The sequence below is a fragment of the Balaenoptera acutorostrata genome, chromosome 21 (genome assembly GCF_949987535.1).
Source record: "Balaenoptera acutorostrata chromosome 21, mBalAcu1.1, whole genome shotgun sequence".
Taxonomy (NCBI): Eukaryota; Metazoa; Chordata; class Mammalia; order Artiodactyla; family Balaenopteridae; genus Balaenoptera; species Balaenoptera acutorostrata.
The window spans coordinates 20,642,234-20,665,065 of record NC_080084.1 but is presented as its reverse complement, the minus strand read 5'-3'; the positions used below and the strand labels follow the sequence as shown (position 1 = coordinate 20,665,065).

The 22,832-nt window shown below is 36.7% G+C and overlaps 2 pseudogenes; both read right to left on the bottom strand.

Annotated features, from left to right (window-relative positions):
- Nucleotides 1-1,530: 1,530 nt before the first annotated feature.
- On the bottom strand, nucleotides 1,531-2,989 carry LOC130706148 (cytochrome b-like; annotated as a pseudogene).
- A 908-nt stretch (nucleotides 2,990-3,897) lies between these two features.
- LOC130706170 (NADH-ubiquinone oxidoreductase chain 5-like) overlaps nucleotides 3,898-22,832 on the bottom strand; it is a 114,300-nt pseudogene continuing 95,365 nt past the window's right edge.

The window sequence follows — 22,832 nt, the reverse complement described above, 5'->3', positions numbered from 1 at the left end:
CACTTTCGTAGTCTATTTTTACTTTAATTATGGCTTTTTACAGCTTAATTAAGATTTAACTTTATTTTTTATTACTCTTTAACATGCTTTACGCCATATTTCTATTAACGTGGGTCAGTCGTATGACTGCGGTGGCTGGCGCAAAATTTACCAACCCTAATTAATATGGCTTAGTTGAACTTTGGTTTATGGCTTAATTTTTATCACTGCTGTCTCCCGTGGGGGTATGGCTGAGCAAGGCGTTGTGAGCTACTGGCATAGTGCGCTTGATACCCGCTCCTTTTAATCTTAGTGATTTAGAGGGCATTCTCAGCAGAGTGCAGAAACTTGCATGTGTAATTCTATTAAAAATTAATAGAAAGACTGGGACCAAATCTGTGTGTTTATGGGGCTAGTAAGCCCATCTAGGCATTTTCAGTGCCTTGCTTTAGAGGTTGTTTAAGCTACATCAACTTGCTGTGTACAGGTGGTATTTATATGGCTGTGTTGTGCGGTTTGTGTTGGATTTAGTATTAAATTTTTGATAAAATGGCTGATGAATCTAGGGGAGATGTCAGTCTATATGGGTGGTGAATATCTAAGTAGTTTATTGGTATGATGGGGGTGCTTTTGAGGCTAATCTGTTTTGATGGGTGTTTGTTTTAGATGGGAGAAGGGAGAGTGGAATGCTATGTCTATTGTACGTGCATACACATATAATATTGTTATATCCTGTAACCATTAACTGAATTACACATCATGAATTGTTGATGCTGGTAAATAATTTTCAATTGAAGTCCAGCTACAATTTGCTTGACTGTGTTAAGACCTTTTAAGGTCATAGCTGTGTCCAAGTATCCCCTCTAAAAATTAAAAAATACCAAATGCATGAAATCACAGTTATGTGTGAGCCTGGGCTGATTAGTTATTAGTCCATCGAGATGTCTTATTTAAGGGGAAAGAGTGGGTGATTTTAGGTGAGATGGCTCTGAAGTAAGAACCAGGTATCTGATAAAGTTCATTGATAGAAGCCCCCACAAGTTATGGGCCCGGAGCAAGAAGAGGGGTACCTGCCAAGCGGGTTGATGGTTTTACGTGACCTGGTGATTAAGCTCGTGGTCTAATGGACAGGATATGCATGTTGACTAGAATTGATTTGACTTAATGTACCATGTACGATTGATAATCTATATGTACTATGTAATACTAATAATAAGATGTACATGCTTATAAGCATGGGGTAGATAGTGTAATGTACAATTATACATAGAATGTAATATGTACGTATAAGATGTATGTACTTATTAATGTGGTAATAGAAGTATGCATGATGTAAATAGTAGCTTGTGATAAAATGGGCTGTTTTGATACTGATATAGCACTTAACACTTCTGTAAATGTTTTATAATTTCAGGGAGTAGTTTAAGTAGAATTTCAGCTTTGGGTGCTGGCAGCGAAGCTTGGGGCTTCTTCCTTGAGTCTTAGGGAGGTGTGTTGTTCTCCTCTTCTGGTTTACAAGACCAGGGTAATATGATATACTACAAAGACTCTTCATTTCAGGAGATTGTTTTCAATGATGCTAGTTACTGGTATTAGTACTAGAATTAAAAGAAAGTATAAAATAGATGTGAGTTGGCCGACAGTGATGAAGGGGTGTTGTACAGGTTGTTCTCCAATCCATGTTAGTGTTAGTAGGTCTGCCACTAGCACTCAAAATATGAATTGGCTAAGGGGTTGGAATGTTATGCTTCATTGTATGGATGTGTGGAGTATTGGGATAAATGCTAGAATTAGGATTGAGAGTAATAGGGCTAAGACTCCTCCTAGTTTGTTGGGGATTGATCGTAGAATTGCATATGCGAATAGAAAATATCACTCTGGTTTAATATGCAGTGGTGTGTTCAGTGGGTTTGCTGAGGTGTAGTTGTCAGGGTCTCCTAGCAAGTCGGGTAAAAATAGGACTAGTATTAGTGAGGCTAGGATTAGTAGTAGAGTGCCTAGGATGTCTTTGATTGTGTGATAAAGGTGGAATGGAATTTTGTCTGTGTCAGATGGGATTCCTGTGGGGTTGTTGGATCCTGTTTCATGGAGAAATAGTAGGTAGACAGCTGCTAGCACTGTGATGATGAAGGGGAGGATAAAATGAAAAGCAAAGAATGGCCTGAGTGTTGCTTTGTCTATGGAAAAGCCACCTCAGATCCATTCGACAAGAGTGGTGCCAATATATGGCATTGCTGAGAGCAGGTTTGTAATAACTGTTGCCCCTCAGAATGACATTTGTCCTCATGGTAGTACATAGCCTATAAATGTAGTAGCTATAACTGCAAGTAGTAGAATAATTCTGATGTTTCATGTTTCTAGAAAGGCACAGGACCCATAATACAGGCCACGTCCTACGTGAATGTAAAGGCAGATAAAGAATACGGAAGCTCCGTTTGCATGTATATATCGAATGATTTACCCGTAGTTAACATCTCGATAGATGTGTGCTACTGATGAGAAAGCAGGTGCTGTGTCTGGTGTGTAATGTATTGCTAGGAATAAGCCTGTTAGGATTTGCAGGATCAGGCAAATTCCTAGTAGAGAGCCAAAATTTCATCATGATGAAATTTTTTTAAATTAATTAATTAATTAATTTATTTTTGACTGTGCTGGGTCTTCATTGCTGTGCGCGGGCTTTCTCTAGTTGTGACGAGTGGGGCCTATTCTTCATTGTGGTGCGTGGGCTTCTCATTGTGGTGGCTTCTCTTGTTGCAGAGCACAGGCTCTAGGTGCACGGGCTTCAGTAGTTGTGGCACACAGGCTCAGTAGTTGTGGCCCACGGGCTTAGTTGCTCCCATGGCATGTGGGATCTTCCCGGACCAGGGATCGAACCCGTGTCCCCTGCATTGGCAGGCATATTCTTAACCACTTGCACCATCAGGGAAGGCCCATGATGAAATGTTTGATGGGGTTGGGAGGTCAATAAATGCATTGTTATTAGTGGGTGTGTTTTGGGGATGTTGGTCATTGGTGTTCTTATAGTTGAATGACAACGATGATTTTTCATGTCATTGGTCATGGCTTAGATCCATGTGAGAATGATGATGACATATTTTGTATTTATTTTAAGTGTTATTTTTGTGATCAGTTTTGCGGGGGTTTCTTCAAAACCTTCACCTATTTATGGGGGCTCTGGGTTGATTGTGAGTGGTGGTGTTGGGTGTGGGATCGTGTTGAACTTTGGTGGTTCTTTTTTTTTTTAAGAGTAGATATGCTTTTTTTTTTTAATTGCTATTTTTTAATATATTTATTTATTTATTTTTGGCTGTGTTGGGTCTTTGTTTCTGTGCAAGGGCTTTCTCTAGTTGGGGCAAGCGGGGGCCACTCTTCATCACGGTGCGCGGGCCTCTCACCGTCGCGGCCTCTCGTTGTGGAGCACAAGCTCCAGACGCACAGGCTCAGTAGTTGTGGCTCACGGGCTTAGCCGCTCCGCAGCATGGGGGATCCTCCCAGACCAGGGCTCGAACCCGTGTCCCCTGCATTGGCAGGCAGATTCTCAACCACTGCGTGGTGGTTCATTTTTAGGTCTGATAGTGTTTTTGATTCATTTAGGGGGGGATATTAGTTGTGTTTGGCTATATGACGGCTATGGCCACTGAGCAATATCCTGAGGTTTGGGTTTCTAATAAGACTGTCTTGGGGGCATTTCTTTCAGGGTTGATAATAGAGTTTTTGATGGTATTATATGTTTTAAAGGATGAGGAGGTGGAAGTTGTGTTTAAGTTCAATGGGTTGGGAGATGAGTTATTTATGATACTGGTGACTGGATTTTTAGTGAGGAAGCTATGGGGATTGTGGAGTTATATAGTTATGGTACCTGGCTGGTGATTGTTACTGGCTGGTCGTTGCTTATTGGTGTTGTGGTTATTATGGAGATTACTCATGATAATTAAATAAAAGCATGCTAAGGGTGAGAGTGATAAGGAATGATAGGAAGTATAGTTTGATAAGGCCTTTTTGGCTTGAGATTAGTATGGAGAACTTAGTTGAATAAGGGATATGGTTTTTGGTAAAATGTTTTCTAGTCAGATTAAGCCCAAAAGAGAGGATGCTGATTTTTGGCTTATTGATAGGTTTAGGTAAGTAGGTAGACGATGCATGATGGTGGGGAAATATCCTAAGAGACTAGAGAATTTAAGGGTATTTGAGGGGTGGATAAATTTTAAGTTTTGTGTGTTAAGGTTAATTTTGAGTGCCAATGCGAAGCCTAGGATGGTTACTGCAGGGCAGTTAGTTCTAGATGTAAGGGTATGGTTATTAGGGGGACGGTGGTTGGGGGGATGTTGTGGGAGATAATGAATCCAGCAGACACTTCCAATTAGTAGGCGTTTGATGGAGTTAATTAAGAGGGGGTTGTTTTCACTGATAGAGGTTAGGGGGGAGAAGCCAGGTTGTCCTAATAGAGCGAAGAAGATAATGTGGGTACTACAGACAGCTGTGAGGGAGGCGGCAATTAGACTTATTAACAGGGCTCAGGCATTGGTATAAGACGTGTTAGCAGCTCCAATGATCAAGTCTTTAGAATAGAAGCCGGTGAGGAAAGGCATTCCTGTCAATGCTAAACACCTGATAATAAGGGCTGTTGTGGTGAAAGGTAAAGCCTTGAAAAGGCCCCCTGTGTTTCGAGTATCTGGTTCATCATTCAGGCTGTGACTAATGGATCCGGAGCATAAGAATGTCATGGTCTTAAAAACAGCATGTGTGCAGAGATGTAAGAATGCTACATAGGGTTGGTTGATTCCAATTGTTACCATTATTCGGCCTAATTGGCTTGAAGTGGAGAAAGTGATAATTTTTTTAATGTCATTTTGGGTGAGAGTGCATATAGCTGTGAATAGGGTGGTGAGGGCTCCTAAGCACAGCGCTATTGCTGGAATAAGTTTGTTGTTTTCTGTTAAAGGGTAAAATCGAATAAGTAGGAAGACTCCTGCCGCAACTATTGTGCTTGAGTGGAGCAGGGCTGATACAGGGGTGGGGCCTTCTATTGCTGAAGGGGGAGTCAAGGGTGGAGCCCAAATTGGGCTGATTTTCCGGCTGCGGCTATAAGTCCTATAAGCGGGAGGTTTGAGGGATTTAGGTTGAGTATAAAAATTTGTTGCAGGTCTCATGTGTCTGAGTTAAACAGGAATCATGCTATTGATATAATGAACCCGATATCCCCAATGAGTTTATATAGGATTGCTTGGAGAGCAGCTGTGTTTGCGTCTGCTCGCCCATATCACCACCCAATAAGCAGGAAGGATATAATTCCAACCCCCTCCCATCCAATAAATAGTTGGAAGAGGTTATTGGCAGTAACAAGGATTAGCATGGTGATGAGGAAGAGGAGTAGGAACTTGAAGAACCGATTAATGGAAGGGTCTAATTGTATCTACCATATTGAGAACTCCATAATGGACCACGTAACAAATAATGCTACTGGTACGAATATTATTGAGAAGTAATCTATTTTGACGCTGTGTTAATTTAAGGGTTTGGAGAGTGATTCAATGTCAGTTTGAAATAACTATTTCTTGGCCTGTGTGGAGGAATATTATTGTTGGCTGGTAGGTAATAAAAGCATATGAGATGGTATTTTTTACAAATGATGGATATTTGTCACTTTTGTAGAAATCTGTGTCAGTTATTATAATTGGGATGATTAGTATAAGTAGTGTGACCAGAGCAAAAGAGGAAAATAGGTTTATTACTTTTACTTGGAGTTGCACCAATTTTTTGGCTCCTAAGACCAATGGATAACTACTATCCTTTAAAAGCCTGAAAAAGCCATACTGTTAGGCATGGGGGCATGAATTAGCAGTTCTTGCAATACTTTCTCGGTAAATAAGAAGTCTCAGGCTTCTGTTACTAGATTCACAATCTACTGTGTTTTTTAAACTATATTTACAATACAGGGGGCCTAGGATGATTTTGGGATTTAGTGACAAGAGTAGGAGGGGTGGAATGGAGAGGGCTATAAGGGCTTTTTCTCATGTAAAAAAGGGTGTAATATTATTAATATGGTGTGTGTATTTACCACGTTGTGTCATAATTAGTATACATATAGAATACAGGGCTGTAATTACAATGTTAGTTCCTATTAAGATAATGATAAAATTTGATCATGAGAAGATTGATATAACTACGAATAGTTCTCCAATTAGAGTAATAGTTGGGGGTAGGGCTAAGTTTGTCGGGCTTGCCAGTTGTCATCAAGTGGCTATTAGTGGGAGGAGGGTTTGTAGGCCTCAGGCTAAGATTATAGTTTGGCTGTGGACTCGCTCACAGTTTGAGTTTGCTAGGCAGAATAATATAGATGAGGCTGTGGGTGATTATTAAAGCGGTGGCTCTTATGTAACTTCAAGGAGTCTGTCTGGATGAGAATAGCTGCAATAACAAGTGCTATGTGGCTGACAGAAGAATATGCGATAAGTGATTTTAGGGCTGTTAGGCGTAGAGAGATTGAACTGGTTATGCTTATCCCTTATAAACAGAGCATAAGAAAAGGGTATGCTATGAATTCTGTCAGGGGTTTGAGTACTGCTGTAATTTGTAGCATGCAGTAGCCCCTGAGTTTTGGTAATACGGCTGCAAGGACTATAGAGCCTGCGATGGGGGCTTCTACGTGTGCTTTGGGTAGTCAAAGGTGGAGGCCATAGAGGGGTATTTTTTACCATAAAGGCTATTATGCAGGCTAGTCATATAAAGACGTTGGATCAGGAATTGGGTAATGCTTGGGTTCAGTATCGGACTCCTAGGAAATTCAGAGAGCCTGTGGTGTTTTGCCTATATACTAATGCCACTAGCAGCGGGAGTGATCCGATTAGTGTATAGAACAGAAATTAGTGCCCTGCATTGAGGCGTTCTGTTTGGTTACCTCATTGAGTAATGTTGATGGGTGTAGGAACTAGTGTGGCCTCGAATATAATGTAAAATAGAATTAGTTCTGTGGTGGTAAATGTTATGATTAAAAATATTTGTAATATGATTAGTATAGTGATGTATAGTTTTTTTTTCGGGTCAGCGATTCTTTGAGCAGTTGAGACTGACTGGCTATTAATATCAGAGGTAGGAGTCATATTGTCAAGATCAGTAGTGGTGCAGATAGGGAGTCGGAAAAGAATATTAATGAGAAATTAAGGCTATTATTAAACTGGTTAAGAAGAAGGCTTGTGAGGCTAGTTAGCAAGCTATGGGTTGTAGCATTAATTCAAATTATTTTTTGATAATCAAGTCGGGTATTAGTATAATCGTAGGGATAATAAATTTTAGCATTGGAGGAAGTTAAGGTTTTGTACGTAGTCGGTACCTATAATTTCTTCTTCCAACAGGACTGCCATCATCTCTTGCCAGGACTATGGCCTCCTAACTGGTCTTCCCAATTCTACTCTTGCTTCTCTCACGTGAACTCTTCGTGTACAGCTACGGTGAGCTTTATTTTTTTAACTTTTTATTAAAGTATACCATACATGCACAAAAGTTCACATATTATGTGTGCCATTTCATAAATTTTCATAAACCAAAAACACCCACATCGTCATTACCAAGTCAAGAAAGAGAACATTCCTGGCCCACAGAAGCTTGCCCTGTTCTCTCTTCCAGTCACCAGCCAGCCGCCGCCAAGAGCAAATACTTTTGTGACATCCACCAGCATATATAGTTTTGTCTGTTTGTGCTTTATATAAATGGATTCTTGGAGAAGCATTCTTTGTTCCCTGGGAATTTTTCCTTTTTTCACTGAGAATTATGGTTGTAAAGTTAATCCATGTTGTTGTGTGTAGTTGTTGTATAGCCTATTATTGTGTGAATATACTAATATACACATATTAACCTATAAATACCCATTTATGTGGTGGGCATTTGGTTAGTTTCCAATTTAGGTCTATCACACAATTGTGCTGCCATCAACATTTCTGTTGATAACTTTTCATGAACATGTGTATGCCTTGCTATTGCATAAGTACCTAAAAGTGAACTAGATAATGCATTTGTTCAGTTTTACTGTATACTTCCAAATAATTTACCAAACTTTTGTACCAATTTACACTAACAAACAGTATATAAATGAGAGCTACAGTTGCTTCAAGTATTTGTTGGCACCGTATATGGTCAGTCTTTTTTTAAACCTTTTAAAAAATTCTTGAGGATGTGGAGTTGAATCTCATTGTGATTTAAATTTGCATTTCCCTGAAAACTAATGAAGTTGAGCACATTTTCATATGGTTATTGGATGCCTGAATATCTTATTTTGTGAACTTCTCATTTTTCTATTGGGTTGACTGGCTTTCCTTATTGATTTGGAGGAGTTCTTTATACATTATGTGTATGCATTCTTTGTCAGAAATATGTATTGCAAATATCTGCTCCCACTCTGCATTGCCTTTTCAATCTCTTAATGGTGACTTTCTAGAAACAAAATTTCTATATTTTAATATAGTCCAGTGTACCATTTTTTAAAAATTTATGGTAAATATTTTATGTTTTTTGAAAGAAATATGGGCCTACTCCAAAATCACATTTTTTCTCTAAATGCTTTGTTGTTTTACCTATTACACTTAGATCTATCTAAGAATTGATTTTTATCTTTGGTGTGAGGAAGGGATCAAGATAAATTTGTTTTACATATGGATATCAAATTATTCAACACCATTTATTGAAAAGACAGACTTTCCGCCACTGCATTGAAATGTTACCTTTTTCGTAAATCGGATCAGCCTATATGTGGGGGTCATTTCTATAGTCAGCTTATCTGTCTTGGATCCAATACTACATTGTCTTAATCACCATGCTTTATAATAAATCTGATTCTTGATATTTGGTACTATTCATATTCCATCTGTTAATCCTTCTTCAGTATTGCAGGACTATTTTTGTACCTTTGCATTCTATATAAATTTTAGAATCGGTTAATCAATTTCTTTAGGAAAAAAAACTGGAATTTTTATGGGGATTGCACTGAATCTATCAAGTAGTTTTTGGAAAAGTAGTATTGAATATTCAACTACAAGAATATGGTATAATCTTTCATTTATTTACTTATACTTTAATTTTTCTCAGCAGTGTTTTGCCATGTTAACTAAAGATGTCTTGCACATCCTTTGCTGGATTTATTCCTAAATATTTAATTTTGTAAACTGAAGTATAGTTGACTTACAATATTATATTAGTTTCAGGTAAACAACATAGTAATTTGGTATTTTTATAGATTATACTGTATAGAAAGTTATTTTAAAATATTGACTATATTTCCTGCACTGTACATTACATCCTTGTAACTTATTTATTTTATACCTAGTAGTTTGTATCTCCTAATCCCCTTCACCTATTTTGCCCCTCTCCCCTCTGGTAATCACAAGTAACCATAGGTTTTTTCTCTGTATCTGTGAGTCTGTTTCTGTTTTGTTACATTTGTTCCTTTGTTTTATTTTTTAGATTCCACATATAAGTGAAAACATACAGTATTTGTCTTTCTCTGCCTGACTTATTTCACTAAGCATAATACCCTCCAGGCCCATCCATGTTGTTGCATATGGCAAAATTTTATTCTTTTTTATGGGTGAGTAATGTTCCAATATATTTATATGTGCCACATCTTTTTTATCCATGCATCTGTTGATGGACAGTTAGGTTGCTTCCATATCTTGGCTATTATAAATAATGCTGCTATGAATATTGGGATGCATATATCTTTTCAAATTAGTGTTTTCATTTTCTTCAGATAAATACCCAGGAGTGGAATTTAAATCATATAGTAGTTCTATTTTTAATTTTTTGAGAAACCTCCATACTGTTTTCCATAGTGGCTGGCCCAATTTACATTTCCACAAACAGTTCATGAGGGTTCCCTTTTCTTCACAACTGTTGTTATTTCTTGGTTTTTCTGATGATTTCTGACAGGTGTAAGATGACATCTCATTGTGGTCCTGACTTGCATTTCCCTGCTGATCAGTGATGTTGAGTTTCTTTTCCTGTGCCTGTTGGCCATCCACATGTCTTCTTTGGAAAAATGCCTATTCAGTTCCTCTGCCCATTTTTAAATCATTTTTTTTAGGGTTGTATGAGTTCTTTATATATTTTGGATATTAACCCCTTACCAGACATATAATTTGGAAATAACCTCTCCCAATCAGTAGGTTGCCTTTTCATTTTGTTGATAGTTTCCTTTGCTGTACAAAAGGTGTTAAGTTTGATTAGGTCTCATTTGTTTATTATTGCTTTTGTTCTCCTTGCCTGAAGAGACAGATCCAAAAAATATATAGCTAAGACCATCATCAAAGAGCATACTGACTAAGTTTTCTTCTAGGAGTTTTATGGTTTTATGGTTTCAGTTCTTTCATTTATGTCTTTAATCCATTTTGAGTTTATTTTTGTATATAGTGTGAGAAAATTTTCTAGTTTCAGTCTTTTACATGCAGCGGTCCAGTTTTCCCAACACTGCTTATTGAAGAGACTGTCCTTTCCCCATTATATATATTCTTGCCTCCTTTGCCATAGATTAATTGACCATATATGCATGGGTTTATTTCTGGGCTCTCCGTTCTGCTTCATTGATCCATATGTCTGTTTTTGTGCCAGTACCATACTGTAGCATTGTAGTATAGTTTGAAATCAGGGAGTGTGATAGCTCCGGCTTTGTTCTTCTTTCTCAAGAAGATGTTTTGGCTGTTTGGGGTCTTTTGTGGTTCCACATGTAGTATAGGATTATTTATTCTAGTTCTGTGAAAAATGTCATGGGTATTTTGATAAGGATTGCATTAAATCTATTGATTGCTTTGGGTTGTATGGACATTTTAACAACATTAATTCCTCCAATCCATAAACACAGATAACTTTGCATTTAATGGTATCAGCTTCAGTTTTCTTCATCAGTGTCTTATAGTTTTCAGAATACAGGTTTTCACCTCCTTGGTTAAAGTTATTCCCAGGTATTTTATTTTATATTTTTGGATTTGATTGTAAATGAGATTGTTTAACTAGTATTGGAAGTCCTAGTCACAACAGTCAGACAAGAAAAATAAATACAAGGCATCCAAATTGGAAGGGAAGATGTAAAACTGTCACTATTTGCAAATAACATGATTCGTTATAGAGAAAACCTTAAAGACTTCACCTGAAGGCTATTAGAACTAATACATAAATTCAATAAATTTGCAGGGTACAATATTAATATACAGAAATTTGTTGCATTTCTGTACACTAATAATTAACTCAGAGAAATCAAGAAGTAGTTGATTTTTTAATGTTGTCATTCCTGGTTTCTTTTTATAGTTTCCTTTTCTTTGTGGCTGGCATATAGAAATACAATTGATTTTTTATATTGACTTATATCCTGTAACCTTGATAAATTCATTTGTTCTAATATTGTGTCTGTATATTCTTTTGAATTTCTCAAGTACTCTGTCATCTGTGAATAGTTACATATGCATTTCTTCCTTTCCAAAATAATACCTGTTGTTTTATTTTTTTGTCTTATTGCACTATGATCTTCAGTATAATGTTAAGTAGAAGTGGTGGTAGTGGGTATTCTTGTCTCATTCCTGACCTCAGGAAAAAATTTTTTATGTTCACCACTGATTATGTTGCTCATTGAAGATTTTTATGGATAGTTTTATTAAATTAAGGATATTTTTCTATTGCAAGTTTATTAAAAGTTTTGTCATGAATGGGTGGTAAATTTTGTCAAATGTGTTTTCTGAATCATGCAAGATACTCAGTTTTTTTCCTTATTGTGTAAATTTGATTAACATACATTGCTTGGTTTTTATAATCTTTAGTGACCTTTACATACTTTAAGTAAACCCCACTTGGTCATGATATATTATCCTTTTAATACTGCTAGGACTTCCCTGGTGGTCCAGTGGTTAAGACTCCGTGCTTCCACTGCAGGGGGCATGGGTTTGATCCCTGGTTGGGGAAGTTTCGCATGCTGTGCAGTGTGGCCTAACAAAAAAACAAAAAATATTGCTAGATTCCGTTGGTAATAATTAAAGGCTTTTATGAGATAGAGTGGTCAGTAATTTGCCTTTATTAAGATATCTTTTCTAAATTCTTGAATTACAGTTATGCTGGTCTCATAAGATAATAAAAATTGTTCATTTTTTTCTGTTCAGTGGAAGAGTTTGTGACATTGCTATTGTGCGATATTCTGTGATATTACTTTCTAATATATGTGGAAGAATTCATCAGGAAAGCCACTTGGGCCTGGAGTTTTCTTTATGGGAAGTATTTTTAAACGATATATTCAAGTCTTTAATAGAACTATTCAGATTTCCTACTTCTTTTTGTCACCTATGGTAACTTGAAATTTTCAAGAAATTTATCAATTTTGTTTAAACTATTAAATAATCAACGTGAAGTATTTGTAACACTTAGAATTGTGGGATATAGATGAGGGAGTTTTTAAAAATAAAACTATGATTATGTTATTTCTCTGCTTAAATATTTCAGTGATATTTCTGGCTCTTAGTTAAAGATCACACTGTTATCTTGTCCGAAAGGCTGTGCTTAATACCGCCCTAATTCCTTTGTTGGTCTTTTCTGGTGCTACTCTCTTGCCTCTGCTCACGGATTTCTACTCAAAATGAGCATTTGTCAGTTTTTTAAACATTACATTCTTCATCTTTTCATGTTGTCCTGGAACACGCTTTTTTTCCTACCAGCATGTTTTTTCTTATGCCACTCCCTTTACGTAGTCAACACTCATAGTTATCTTTCAGGGTTCATCTCAAGCGTCATTTTCTCAAATATATATTCTTAACACTCATGTAGTTCCCTCTCCCTCCCAGTGAATCAGAAAATCTGGTGATGGTTTCTAGAATTTGCACTTTTAAGAGTTCCTCAGGTACTTCTTCTGTATTCTGAAGTTTGAGGGTCTCTGGTTTAGTAGTACTTGGATCGGGAAAAGCATATCCACATAAAAGTGTCTGGTTACTAATATTGGACATGGAGCAAAATGAGGTACCATTTGGAGGGTAAAGAAACATCTCATACGTGCTTTCTGGGCTTTCTGTTCATCCTTTGAGTGATTCCTTTTATCTTTTGCTAATGAACACTGGGTCATAAGGAGCCTAATATGAGGGACAGCAACATGTACAACCCGTGTAGGGTCTCTGAGAGGTATATAATGTGCCGGAAAGGACACGACCTTTAGATTAACGGGAAAAACTCAGCACTAGTAAGCCCTACTCTGCCAGTCTTACAGGGTCATTGTTAGAATCAAATGAAAGAAAACGTGAACAAGCTTTGTAAACTACCAATGGGAAGGTCAACCACAGATGAATAAACAATAAAAATCTAACTTCTCTTGAAGCCATTAGAGAGCTGAGATTGTAGAACAGTCAAATTGCCTGTAATCTAAGGAAAGACAGACACCTTCAAGGAGGCCAAATGAGGACCAGCCTCAGAAACAGAGAAATCAGCTGAATTTATAGGCTCTTCTCCATGGTCCCAATAAGGTACTAATAACAAAGATTGGTGGCAGAGTGAGAGTCAAGGGGTCTCCCTTCAGGTGTGCATCTAGACAGGTGAAGCAGCCTCTATAGGAAAGGCTTGAAGGCCTCACTGGATCCTTCTTACCTACCTGCCTCCCCAGGGGCAAAGCTGCCAACGGGCTCAGTTTAGATCAGCTCACCTCCTGCTGGCTGGGCTCTGTGGCCAGAGGGTGATTAATTTTAATATTGTATCTGTGATATAATAAAGTATATTTGATCTTTGTCCCTGGTCTCTGGCACAGAGCTACAAAAATCATTGTAATCTCCTGTGTGCTCTTTCTTTGTTTACATAGCGAGAAGGTGGCCAGAAAGAGAGCTCTTAATAGTAATCAAATCAGCTGGCACATTTATCTCTGACTTTCCAGCCTCTAGAACTGTGAGAAGATATTGGTTTTTCTTTCAGCCATTCAGTCTATGTTTTTTGTTAGAGCAGTCCTAGGAGACTAGGAGACCTGGGGACCGCACTTGCATCTGGTGTCTGAAGTAGGAACAGTCTTGTGAAGGACTATGCCCTCAATTTGTGGAGTCTTCGTTTTTTCTGGGTAGTGTCAGAATTTAATTGAATTGTAAGACATTCAGCTGATGTCAGAGAACTGGTGTTAGAATACAGTGTCAAAGGTACAAAATCTTTTCTCTAACATTTCTGAAGTACAAAACAAGACAACCAATGACATTTGTTCTCTGAACTTCTCATCTGCTGAAAACATAAATATCTACAGGCAGACCTCAGAGATATTGTGCTTTCAGTTCCAAACCACCTTAGTAAAGTGAATATCTCAAAATGAGTCACATGAATTTTTGGTTTCTCAGTGCATAGAAAAGTCATGTTTACACTATACTGTAGTCTGTTAAGTGTGCAACATTATGTCTAAAAAATAATGTAAATATCTTAATTTAAAATACTTTACTGCTAAAAAATGCTAACCATTATCTAAGCCTTCAGCAAGTCATAATCTTTTTGTTACTCTTGCATTGAGAGACCAAAACATTTGTGTGACTTGCTTTATTGAGATATTTGCTTTATTGTCATGATGTGGAATTGAACCTGTACTATCTCTGAGATCTGCCTTGTAATATCAAAGGTTACTGATCACAGATGAAAACAACAACAAATATAATAATAATGAAAATGTTTGAAATATTGGGAAAGTACCAAAGTATGACACAGATACAAAGGGAGCAAATGCTGTTGGAAAAAAAAAAATGTAATGTCTGTGAAGCACGGTAAAGTGCAATAAAATGAGGTCTGCCTTTATAACTTTTAAACTGCTTTCAGTCCCGTTGTCTGCATCCTCAGCTATATCCCTAGCACCTAGAACAATACTGACACATAGTAGATGCTCAATAAATACTTGTGGACTCAATGAATGAATGAACCAATAGCCTTCTTTTCAGAAAACTGATGTGTAAGTGCCATCAGAGTTTAAAAAATATTTTTCCTAGAAATTTTTCTAGTATTACATACTTGCTAGTTAGACTTAATCCAGATATAAAATATGGGGTCTTCTCAGTTCATTAAATGTCAGTAGGACTGTCTCAAATCCCCCAATTTCACAGTTTGGTAAAGCTCTAAAATCTTCTTCCTTCTAAAAAATTGTGCTAATTTATATAAACTATATTTCAGATTCCCCTCAATTTCCATCCCACTTTCAATATGCATGCTTTCTGTTGTATCTCATCCTGCCCCTTATGTAAAGCTTATTCCCATTTATCAGTGCACTGCCCCCCCCCCATACCAAGCATTTTGTAAACTTAATAACTTTACCATAGATTTGGGGGGTAGAGGTCAGAGGGGGTCACAGGACGCAGCAGGTCATCCTTTTCCTCGTGCTACTCTTCCTCTCCATCCTCCCGCCTCTGACCTCCTGATACCAGGTGGGGCCCATGCCCCAGAGACTCGTTTACCCAAGTGGTCTAATCAAGGCATTTTCCAAACAAAGGCAGCTTGATCCCTAAGTCTCTTCTTCCTACCAGCTATGAGAACTCAATTTTCTCCCTCATTACATTCTCCGGTGAGAAACACAGTTAGAGCTCCTTGTGAATTTATTTCCTAAATTCTCCCCTTGAACCTTACGTGAGGAAAAGAAAAGAAGCACAGTGACAAACAGGTCCACTCCCTTGGCCCAGCCTCTCTCCTTTCTTTCTAATCTAGAGCTCTTCTTTGAGGCCGCAGAACGGTATTGCTTGCAGAATTTTCCCTGGTGTTGACTAACTTCCTTTCGGGGGCGTTAATTACCCCATGCTCCCCCTCTGCATTCAAGCCCAGCAGCAACTCCCGTCCTCCCTGCAACAGCAAAGTGCCGGGTAGGCCACGAGGGTGGCCGGTAATTGTACAGGTGTATTTGATTCAAACAAGAGAGCCTTGAGATTGTTTAGGGTCCCTTTTAGGTTTAAGCAGAAATTTCAGTGCACTATAAGAAAGAACACAGTTAAAAAATAAGAAAAGAATTTACAAATTGAGTATCTTCAATATGGACAGGAGGGAACGCCTATGTAATTTTAAGAAACGTTTTCTCTGAAAAAATTGTCCCAGAGCTTTTTTCTTTTTAAGTAGAACGGACAAAGAATCAGAAAACATGACTGATTCTCTGACAGATTTCATCTGAAGCATGGCAACTAAGCCGTCTACAGACACTCACTGCAAACCAGTGGCAGAATTTCGTGATACTTGTTTTAATGAAAAAGGAAATCAGATTGCTGGGAGCAATTCTTTTCTGGACTAAAAAAAAAAGATTCAAGGGAAAGTGATCTTTCCAAAGCTATAGTCACCGTAGAATTCCCCTTTTTACAGACTCTAAGCATTGAAATCTTGGAGAATCTAAACACTGAAAGAATAGGCTGCCCATGATCTGAGTTTTAGATCCACAAAAATGTTAAAATAGTAAACGTTTGTACAAAGACACTGAAGAATAGTTTACCAGTTACTTCAGAGATCTTCCTGTACCTTGCTGTTATTGACATATGTAAGAACTGCTTTCTTCAGTGTGGACAATGTAAGGTGTGTGTGTGTGTGTGTGTGTGTGTGTGTGTGTGTGTGTGTACTGCTCTCATTAGACTAGAGGCAGATAGTAAGCAAATAATCACAGGAACAAGTATGATTGAAATTAGAGCTATGTAGCAAACTTCAAGTATAAATTCTTATTTAAAAGGTTTTCAGACTATAAATTTTTGGACAAATGACAAGTCTATTATAATATGAAATATGTAGAAGAATATTTTTGTAAACATCATGAACACAAATATGCCCCCCAAATATTCTATTTTTCTATATTAAAGGAAGATAATGAAGATCAATTATATATTAAAATTTTAGACTATTTAATTTTCACCAGGGAGAAAATAATGTTTAAAAATGCTTTTATGTTAGGGAAGTTTTATATTTCCCTAACGTTTGATTTGCTTTTTCTCTTCCAAACTGAGAACTCTATAACAAGTTAGGTTTCCCTTTTTGTAATAATTTTGAAGAAACTCAGAGTCAAATTTAAAATTATGTCGAATACCATGGCTGGCATTTGTATGCTCATTTTCCTTTGTTCTGATGTTCTATTTCTATTGCATTATTACTTGTGTTTATCTTTTATTATAAGCCATTTAAGAAAACTTTATAAGAAAATAATTGGGATATATAAATAACTTTGAATAACTGAAAAAATCTGTAATTATGTGAATATATATCTATACAGATGTTAAAAAATGAAATTTCAATAATCCATAGATTCTTTAAACACTTATCTTGGAAATTACCCTATGAATACAAAAATTATTAATAAAAGAAAATCTATGATAGGCATCCATTCCTTCTGTTTATCATATACTCCAGGATATAAGCATTTAAACTAGCAAAATGTATTATTTTTTTCTTCAATATGTTAATGTTTCTGAAAATCGTACATGATTTTTACAAAACACTTTCTCATATATTGTACCTTGTGAATATACTTCTCATTTGTCCATAAATTTATCATCTGAGAACCTACATAAACAAGAATATATACTTGAGGTTTCCTTCATAGCTCTTACTGTAATCATACTTATTCCTGTGGTTATTTGTTTAATAGGTGCTTCTATTCTAATGAGGGCAGGAACCGTATTTATCTTTTCATCAATTTCCACATTCCTCTAGAGCAGGGGTCAGTAGACATTTTTTTGTATAGGGCCAGATAATAAATATTTTAGCTTTGCTGACCATAAGACCTCTTACAACAACTCAGTTCTGATGTCCTAGTGTGAAAATAGCCAGAGACAATAAGTAAATGAATGGTTGTGACTGATCTCCAATAAAATTTGATGTACAAACACTAGTGGCAGGCCATAGTTACCCCTGCTTACCCCTGCTGTAGAGTTAATAGACATGCAATATTTTTGCAACTGAATGACTGGGAATCTTAAATTCAACATAAGATCTGGAGAAAGGACAGATTCCATATTTAACAGCACTAATGGTGGAACAGTTGTTTGTTCCTTTTTTTAAAAATCACGTATTACTCCTGAGTTGAAAATCGTATTAAATATTCTAAAAGAAATCAGGACCAAAGTTAACACGCTCACCGTTGGTCAATTCTGAATGGTAACATAGCCTTAAGGAATATTATTTTGGTTGTTTGCAATATAATTTCAGTGGTTTGTCATTATGTTTTTCCCTAAAAGGGAAGAAAATAAAATTGTTATTAAATATTTCAAATCTTCAAAACATTGATTTATTTTTGCTTTTAATTATCCCCTCAAACTATAAACATTACATTAAAAAACAGATTTAGTATGCTTTAAATGAATGGTACTTAACAGATTATCTAAGACAAAATCTATAGTTGCAGAAGTATAGAAAAATAGAGTTAAAATTATCATCCCAATAATTCAACCCAAAATAGCACCTGCCATTTTGTGAGAAAGTCTTGTTTAGTCTGATTTAGCAATGTAATTGGTCAGTAATGACTATCTTCTTTCTACAGTATTCAGAGATAATTAGAATAACAGCCCACTAACAAATATAAGGTATATGCATATTGATGTATGTGACAACTATCATCACATCAATAAATCACTATAGTTGAATGAGTTTAAACAGTGAGAGCTTCTTGAACTACTTGTCTATTGAGCTGTGTTTTTCAAGGGGAAAAAATGGATTAGCCTGGAAACAAAGGAGAGGACGCCTCAGACAAAGCTTAGTGGATAATGGATACATGGTAGGGCAAGCCTTAATTCCCCACTCAACTTTGCTAACTTAGGCCTCCCCTAAATAAAGAAATATTAGATGAATACCTCCAAGTCATTTAGCTCTGAAAAGTAAGGCTAATTTTTCCTCAGACACAGCTTTCCAATAGTTTGCCTAAAAGTAGTTTCTACTGCTTCTCCCACAGACTATAACATGCTATTGATTTTTGTAAGCTTTGTAATTTTTATTTTTTCTGTTTACCATCTCTTTCATGCTCTGCTTTAGAACTTATCTCACTGGCTGGGCATACTGCTGGTGGACATTTAATCTGAACTTTAGCCATTTTCCATCTGGGTCTCGAAGAGAATAATTTTTTATTTCTGTTCATTTATTTACTGGAAAAAAATGAGACACACTGCAGAAAGAATTAACCCAAATTATGTGGAGATAGCAAAATAGATCTTAATAGGTACCTACCATGTTGCTGGTTTAATATGATTTATGGTCTGTGTGCTCAGATTGGTTTCTTTGCAAATTAGCTTGTAGAACTTACGAAGTAAAGAAAAATAAATTAAGATTTTTGAGACTAAAACAACAATTTAGGTGAAATTTTATAGAATTAGGAGATAATTGTACCAAGCTGTCAGAAGAAAATCAGAAAATGAACTTCAGTGTTGGGGTGGGAAGCATCACTGAAAAGAATCACCTAAAAGTTTTACATATAAAAGAAAACAGATTGGGAAATACCTCTGTAGATAATACAAGAGTGAATGCATGTATCATATTCTATGAAGTGCCCTCTATAAAGAGAACATAGTAAGCAACGAATATGTAAATGAAGAAAAGAAATAAATGAACAGAAAATGTACAAAAGACAAGTAGAACTTGGTAGCAAATATAAGGACACATTTCAACACTTGTAAACAAAGACTGCCATGTAGCAACATTTTGGTCAAATTCATTAATCCGTTTTAGGAGCACTCCTCAATGTTGGTTAAGATGCAATGAAGCTGGTTGGGACTAAACATGGGTGGCATGAAACCTTTTTAAGAAGCAATAAGATAATTAGTCATATTTGCCAAGAGGAGAAAAAAAAATGTTAACACTTGGGATGAGTCATCCCTCTTCAGGGCAATCATGCTGGAGAAATAATCTAAATGGAGAAAGGTACCTATCTAAAAATTTTCATAGCATTTTAAAAATAATAAAAAGCTATAAAAACCTAACTACTAGTCATGATGGCACATGCAGACATTTAAAATAGCAATTGTGAACACCATATACTGCAAGAAAAATGCTTCTATAGTCCTAAATAAAAATCTGAATACAAAATTATATGTACATAATTACACACACGTATGTGTGTGTAATTATGTACATATAAACAGTGTTTTATATATATATAAAACAAAGATATGTAGTAGAAATGGGAATATGGCTATTTAAAAAATTTTTAATTCTGTTTAATGATAGAAAAATACAATTAAACATTTGAACTTAATGCTACAAATGTAGTAATCTTCAATATAATAGAATCATTTAATTAAAATATTAAAGTTGTCATATAACTTTTTTAAAAGCTCACCTTTTTTAAAGTTAGAGAAAGAAACATTTGTTTTTCTTAGTGGCATAATTGCTTTTACTTCTCAAGGATTTCTTTGAAATTGGCTCATCTGCCAAACTTCACACAAGCCCAGTTTCTGCTATGAGGTGATGTAAACAACCTGAGAAAACTATTTTGGTGAAATTAAGATTCCATAGATTTCTATCCCCAAAGTGACATCTATTCCTTTCTAGAAAGGGCTAGGTTGTACGAATATGGAGTGTCTGAAAACACTTCATAAATATGTGACTTTGGCCTCTTTATTTAATCTGGAGACTTAGATTCCTAATTCATAAAATAGTAATAATATTTTCTCTTTTTCAAGATTATTATAAGAATTAAATGAGATAGACCTAGCTTCATTAACACGAATTTATTTCATTTCCTATTTTGAGTAATAAAGTGAAAATCAGAAAAGTATATGATAAAGTTCCTTGCCCTGAGAAGCAAGAGACCTGGTTCTAAATGTGTGCTGCCTGGATAATCACCCTGTTTCTGACTCATTTGTCTGATCTATGAAATGGAGCTGGTCTGGATGATTTATTGAGGTTCTGTCTCACTTTCTTGCCCCCAAAAGTGAGAGTTCTGCAACCACATGCATAATGATAATTTTTTTCACATTTCATCTTAATAAAAGTTTTACGTTTAGTCACTAGGAATGTTTGTCTCTAATTAGGAATATTCTCAAACCTCAGATTTATAACTGGAGTGGAACCCTTAAAGCAACAGGTAGCTAGATAAAAATTGAAAACAGCACTGCCTAGTTCAACTTTTGTTTGATTATTGGACATGAGTCACAGGCTATGCTAAATCAGGTTGGATTATAATAAATCACCTCAGGCTATGCTAAAATTTGCTCAGGCTATGGTGAGTCTGCAGAGAGTGTGTTGAGTCAGCTTGGATCATGCTGGGTTAGCTTAGGTTATGCTGAGTCACCATCAACGTACCAGTCGAATCCATGTGAGGGATCCCTGGTCCCTCCTCCAAATCTCCCAACTCCATTGTCTTCTTTATTTAAATCTATTAATGTACCATATGTTATAAACAATAAGTTCACATAATGATTCCAATAAAATTAGAAAATCCCTCTCCATGATCATGTCGGTGCCTTGGGAATCTCAACCACCTTAACCATTCTGCCCTGGAATTTGATGACAGGCTGTTTTATCTGGTGGTAAACACAGGGTTGCCTTGAAACTAAAAGCAGAAGCCTGAAAGGAAGGCAAAACCCATTTTCACAAGAGATTCATCAACCTGAGTAGTAAACACTCCAGCTCCACTTGAAGGCTTTCTCTCCTAGTGGGAAAAACAAAGATTTGAAGAAGGAATAAAATGTAAAGAGGATACAGAAAGGAGAGCGAGGACTCAATCAGATGCCAACATCACGGAGAGGGAGGAGGGCAGAGTGCACCGTCCGAGCTGCCCTGGTCACTGTGTGACTGCACCTGTAAGCCAGAGCCTCACAAAGAAAGCTGTGTATTATAAAGCCTGACCTAGATGAGAAATTCACAGGAGTTTTAAGAGCACTCTCCATATTAGTGCGAATGTGATTAAAAAATAGGACTGAAGGGCTTCCCTGGTGGCGCAGTGGTTGAGAATCCGCCTGCCAATGCAGGGGACACGGGTTCGAGTCCTGGTCCAGGAAGATCCCACATGCCGCGGAGCAACTGGGCCCGTGAGCCACAACTATTGAGCCTGCGCGTCTGGAGCCTGTGCTCTGCAACAAGAGAGGCCGCGATAGTGAGAGGCCCGCGCACCGCGATGAAGAGTGGCCCCCACTTGCCGCAACTAGAGAAAGCCCTTGCACAGAAACGAAGACCCAACACAGCCAAAAATAAATAAATAAATTAAAAAAAAAAAAAAGAACCACAGGATTTCATACTATTAAAAAAAAAATAGGACTGAAGAGAATGTGTCTGCTGGAATGGGTAAAGGGAAGATTTCATGCATTTATTTGACACTTACAAGACTCTCTTAGGGGACATATCCCTGGATTAGCAGTTGTTGTAACAGTAGACCTATCAGTGGCAAGGTCTTCCAGAGTGCACAATATTATGTTTTTATGGTTTCCTTTTTATAGCAGATATCGCCTAATTAGGAAAAGAGATTTTATTGCAGATTTTATTTTACTGTAAAAGTCAAAGCACTTTCAGGAAATGAATGTAGCATTTTCCCAAGGTGCTTAGCTAAATGAGAATTTCAAAAAAATGGCAACTGGCAAAATCTTCTCCTTTTCTGTGAATGGTTGGTGAAAAGAGAAAGAATGGAATAGTCTTCTGCCTGAAAAAACATAAATACCTGTTAACGTAGATTAAACCTCTAGTATTGGAAGTTGTAAAACTGCTCAATGAATTTTATACAAATATCAACCTTCAAGGGAATGGCAGATTTGAACATATATTAACTCAATTTTGATTGTTTACCATGCACAGCATTGCCCTGGACGTTACAGATTTAAGGTGGCTGCACTAATACTATCCTTCTGCATTCAGTTCTGAACCCATTAAGAAATATGACAAAAAAGACACCTATCCCAGGATATTCTTCCCTTTAGAAATCCCCATGGAGACTATCAGTAGTTCAGCTA